We start from the raw sequence: 6,025 nt of genomic DNA, 5'->3' as shown, positions 1-6,025 counted from the left end.
TTAGGGATCACTGCATCAAGTTTTGGATTCACAACATCAATCATTTGATTGAGCTTGCTTGCCAGGGATATGCGATGTACACCAAGATAGAGCTCTACTAGTTTGGATGCATTGAATGACACGGCGTCGGGGGATTTATGTTCGAAAGGTGAGCCGGGAAGGCGCGAGGCCTGTGGCTGTGAGAGGAGTGTGGAAGAGATTTGCAACAGACACAATTAATGTAGACAAAGGACAAAGCTTAAAACAGACAGCTTGAACCAGATTCCCAAGCTTGATTAACCAAAATGGACAATTAACAGTACCGTTGCTTAATCAAATGTTCATTGTGGAGTTTATGCTTCTTACATGGTTTAACCTGCCTTAATTCAGGTGCTAATTAAGAAAATCAAACTTCAATGATGATGATAATGTCCTATTCAATGATAATAGTTATTAATTGGACTGTCGAGCTTGACTTGACAAAGTTCCTCTCCTTCTTCGTTCTTCCTCTGCTGCTTCAAGGTCGAGAAAGAGAAATTGATATTCTCTTCAGCTATGGCGAGGGAGCTTAGATTTGAGTGGGCTTAGCAGGATTAGGCTATGGAGTTTATCTTCGGCTTCAAATGGGCTTAGGAGGGTTTGATTAGGAAGTTGGCTTATGAGAGTTTAGAATGGAATTCGAATGGCTAGGGAGGCTTAGCTTAGGATTAGTTTAGATTAGAGCGGCTTTGCAGTTTAGTTTCGGATTATGATGGGTGAAGGAAGGTTTGGATTAGACTTGCATGCTTCGGATAGGATTTTAATGGCCATGGAGGATTAAAATTCAAGGCTTGGATTAAGCGTCTTAGGAAGCTTGGATTAAAGAGGCTTAGGAAGCTTCGGTTAAAGAGATTTCGGAATCTTAGGTTCAAGAGCTCAAGGGTTATGGCCTTTTTTCCCCGGGAGAGAAGAAGAAGTGAGAATGAGGCCTCTTTCTCTTTTTATACTAGCCGACTTGGGACTTTGCATGGGTACGTACTCTTTCTAAATACGGCCAACCCATTAGCGATATCGCTAATGGGAGCGGCGAGTGCGTGAAAATCACCGAGAGTGATACCAAACGGGGCCGCCATGGCCCGGTGAGTAATTTCCATTTCTTCAGCGTCGTCATCAGAGACGTGTACTACTCCCCGCGATCTTCTCCTCTTTCCCTGCATCCTCGCCATCCCCTCTTTTCCTTTTCCCATGGTTCACACCCTTGGCCATATTGGGCGGCCATGCCCTTTGGTATTTGGTGGTCGGCCCCTTTCAAGGCATCACCTTTGGCATATATAGTCACCAAGACACCATAACTCGTATGTATATCGGCCAAGCACTGCTCCTCCTTTACTGCTCACGACCATCATTGTTAGTGGAGACAACCTTCAGTTGCCACCATACTTGGCATATATCTCGACCAAGGCATTGCCATGATAAACCCTTTGAAGCTCATTGAGATGTTAATGATTCGGTGATTACATCATCCAAGGCATAGCATTCAGCTCTGATGACTCATATGGTTATTATACATCAATTTGAACTGCCATTAACCGGCCATGGTATATAATTCAAATGAAGCACTAGCTATCAATGCACTATAAGAGATGATACCATTTCCCAGAACCTGGCTAAAGCTCAAAAATTACCAGATGAACAACTAATCGAGGTGACCAGAGTGGTACGAAACTGGCCCCCGATGAAACTTAAACTAGCCATATCTTAACAATTAGAACTCCGATTGACGAACTGGAAAGACCGACATGCTCCTCAAAGTGAGAACTTTAGGCCCATGCATTTATATATCTTTGACCCTTTATCAACAGCTATCCAATCCGGTATGGATTTGCTACTAACTCAACTTCAAAATGACATAACTTCCTATCTGTAGCTCCAATTGACGCGCCGTAAAGACAAGCCTGTAAAGCACTTCAAGATTAATAAATCCCAGCTATGACACCTCAAACATACTCTCTGTTATCACTAACAATATATCTTTTGGTCCTTTAGAGCCTCATCTGGCATGCTTTTAGCTTAAAATTTTGCTTGTTAGCAAACCCTTATTACTGCTGAACAATCATGTAGGATTAAAATAAACCTGATTGGCATCCCTTTGCTCTTTTTCTTGTCATGGAAGCGGAGCTGCACGACATCCACCCCCTCTAAACCTACATAGCCTCTGATCTATGCCAATTGCACTTAATCAGCTTCATCAAAAACATCATCAAACATATCATCTGATGCATACATAACATTATCTTCTGGAGGTTGATCTGAATTGAAATCCTCAAAAACAATCTTGCCTTCTCGCTTCTTGAATAGCTTGATCCGTTTTCCTGCAATTGGTACCTTGAGCACAGTGCCATCTAGTTCGCATAGTTGATATGTTGCATTATCAAAAATATGAAACACCACATATGGTCCAAACCACCATTTGACCATTTTTCGCATAATAGTATATTGATTTTTCAAGCTACTGTCATAAACAAGTACCTAGTCACCATCTTTGATAGCATTAGGTCGTAGTCTGTTCTTTCCATCGAATGCTGCTTTATTCTTCAAGCTTTCCTCCTTAAGATTATCTTTAGCCTGTTCAATATCTTCTTGACGCTTCTCAAGCTGGCAAATATGTAGAGCAAGCAAATCTTCTGTAGACATACCTTCTTCCCATGGCATTATGGTCCAAGTTATAACCGCTTCCTCTGTAGGCATAATGGGTTTTTGCCTGTACATCAACTCAAATGACATAAAACCTGTAACAGAAGTATGCGTAGTGTGACCAACCCATAAAGCAAATGGAAAGAGTTTAGGCCAATCACCAATATGAGCTTGACACGCCTTCGCTAAAGCTTTAACAATAGGCAGATGTCCTCTTTCACTTTTCCCATTACCTTCTGGATTGTATGTTGTAGTGAGAGAGAGTTTAATGCCCATACGAGCAAAACACTCTCGAGCTCCATCTATATCCAGCTCTCCTCTATCAGCAATAGTTTTGCCAACACATCCATACCTGGAAATAACATCTTCAAGGAAGAGCTTTCATACTGAACTAGTAGCCATTAGGAAATTCCGGAGGTCATTTGGAGGGCCTTCTAAGAAAAATAGAATTTTGACTTTCTCTCTCTAGAAAATAGGTGTGGTAAAAGAAATTGTAAACTTGGAATAACCATTCGAAAAGTGCACTTACAAGTAAATTCTTGTCACAGTGTGATAACGCTCATGATGATTGAAGAATAAACCATTTTCAGTTGCATTTAATGAACGTCCTAGAATTGGAGGGAGTTCCCTGTACATGCATTAGGAAATTTTGGAGGGCCTTATTGAAGAGAGAGAAAAGAAGGCGCAACTAATGAGCAGCAACCTTACGTAACGTAGAAATGCATAGAAAATAACACAAAAATAAAAGAAAACATTTTAAAATATTGAGATTTGTCCCATTTCGTAAGGTAACTTTCTCGTCTCACAAAGTAGGGCCCACTGTCAGTAGCCATCAAGTTGTTGAAACCTGACTACTACTGATTGATAGCTAACTCTCTCCCTTCATTAAAATATATCCACTACCTTTATGAAAGGCTTTCAAAACTCATTCTCCCTCCATTATACCTATGGCTTTGTCTTATACCCGCCCAAGAAGTTCTAGAGGTTGCTCTACACTGTCCCCAACTAACCTCACCATTAGTGTGCCAAGAAGACCATGTAGTAGCATAAGCACTATCTCAATCTCAAACTCTCTCACTACAGATAATAGGTGGCAAGAGAAAGGATAAGCAAAGGTTCTTGGGTTCTTATGCAGCCAAGAAGGAGAAAAATCTCGAAAGCAACAAATATGTTTTTTTCTGCATGGAAAGAAAGAGTTCTGGATTTCAAAGTTGAGGTTGGTAAGAAGATTGTGAAAGAAGTCTTTGTTCAACATGTTTTCACTCACTCTGATGTGATTGATAATGGCGGTGATGTCTCCATGGTGCATAATCCACGGTGCAACTGTGAGTTAATTATTTAGCACTCCTCTATACATGTTATCTTACATTTCAAATGTGAATCTGTTTTTTTTTTTCTCTTTTCACATATATTTAATTAGGTTATACAGATGTTTGTATTTATTTCTATTCTCTTACATTCATAGATGTTTATCCTTCCTCATATGAGGATTGGGAGCCACTGGAGTGCATTGTAGGTCTCATCTTTGTGACCCATGCTCATATTGGGGTCTTGCAATATGCGGGAAGAATTAGCAAAAGCCTTGCAGATGAGGGCATTTTCTTCTATGACCATTTCTACCAACTCAATCAAAGGAATTAGAGAGGAGTGTTGGTGAAGGTTTCACTACCAACCAACTGGAACTCCGCGGATTGGCCCATTCCTGACACAACAATGAGTGAGACATTGAGGAGCAGGCTCTATAGGGATGTTCAGAGGTCTCTCCAAAACTATGTACCCACTAAATTGGTGAAACTTGCAAATTTATGTCCTCTTGGTCTCTTTGTTGAGTTATTTCATACCTACAAAGTACATGTTGCTAAAAGTATGCTGCTCTACAAATCATTTGATTCCCTCTTGTGTGATAAGCTTCTTGATCGAGGGTGGTATGTGAAAGAAACAGATGGTATATGTTGCGAGATTTCTCTTGACACTTTCATTGTCAAGTATATGCTTGCGACACAGACATTAATAATCTCCTTTTGGTACAAGCGTTCTCACATTGTTGAAGGTTGCTATGTGCCTATGGATCAAGAGGCAACAAGTTTGGCAAACAATGTTGTCATAGATGTGGAAGTGGTGGACAAAGACCTAAATCTTATGACAGTAATTACAATAAGGCAACAATGCAGTCTTTTGCAACTTTGACATGACATAGTGGAGGAGACTGCCAACATTGACTCCGTAAACTTTTATTTCTTGCTGGGCGGACGAAGAGTAATGCAACGAAGGGAGAAGCATTTTCTATGTGGAGATCTTTCTGGCCGTATTCAAATTGTGCCCATGTAATCTAGCCTGAATGGCTTCAACGAAATGTAACTTTTTTTACTAGTTTAATCTTAATATCAAGTGTTTGCTCAAGGCTCTCTCTCTCTCTCTCTCTCTCTCTCTCTCTCTCTCAAGGCTCTCAGAAAAGGGAGGTGAAGCAAAGCAAAAAGGAGGTCTCTCTCTCGGAACCTTGAAGCAACAACGAAGGGTTGAAGGGCATCAACGATTGATCACTCTCTCTCTCTCTCTCTCTCTCTCTCTCTCTCTCTCTCTCTCTCTCTCTCTCTCTCTCTCTCTCTCTCAAAAAACGGAGCCGTTTTTTGACCTAGTAGACAGCAGTCCACTCTTTTGATCATAACTTCTTCATCCGAACTCCGATTTGGGTGATCTATAGCCTCAATCGAAGAGCACAAAGTCCTCTACGCACTGATGTAAAGACAAAAATTTTCAGAGTTATGGAAGGCATTTCTGTAGCAGCATTTCTGAAGTGAACAGGTTCAACAAAATTGATTCTCATCTCCTATTTTACATACAATGTCTTCCAGCACTCGCAAGGGTTCTTCTTCTTCAACAAGGTCCACAACCATTGTGGAAAATGATCCAAAATCTCTTAAGTGTGGAGATAACAACACAACCACCCAACCCACGACATCGGAAACCATGATCATGGCGTACTTGGTATCATTGCAAGAGACCGTAAACAAACAAGGCGAAGACTTACGAGCACTTGCAATGGAAAATGGCACACTAAAGGTACTTGTGGTTGACAATGAGAATCTCAAGAGAACACTTGAGATGCAAACAACACGTTTGATGCAACTTGAAGAGGAAGTCAAGGAATGTAAACGCTCTCTTGTGGACTTGAATGCTTTGAAGGAGCGGATGAGCAAAGTAGAGCATGACCATGTATTGAAAGAGGAGAAATTTGACACTATGAGCCGGGATGTATGCGACATGAAAAATGTATGCACAAACAAGTCTTGGGCTGATGTATGTGGTAGCAATGTGGTTTCTAATTCCTCACTCATGCAAGCTATGGTTCAAACAAAGAATGATGAGAATGTGG

General features: G+C 40.9%; 1 pseudogene; it reads left to right on the top strand.

Annotated features, from left to right (window-relative positions):
- Positions 1-3,781: 3,781 nt before the first annotated feature.
- On the top strand, positions 3,782-4,839 carry LOC147437298 (uncharacterized; annotated as a pseudogene).
- Positions 4,840-6,025: the final 1,186 nt, after the last annotated feature.

This window comes from Adiantum capillus-veneris, chromosome 17 (genome assembly GCF_014529385.1).
Source record: "Adiantum capillus-veneris isolate H3 chromosome 17, ASM1452938v2, whole genome shotgun sequence".
NCBI lineage: Eukaryota > Viridiplantae > Streptophyta > Polypodiopsida > Polypodiales > Pteridaceae > Adiantum > Adiantum capillus-veneris.
This window is presented reverse-complemented; position numbering and strand designations above follow the sequence as displayed.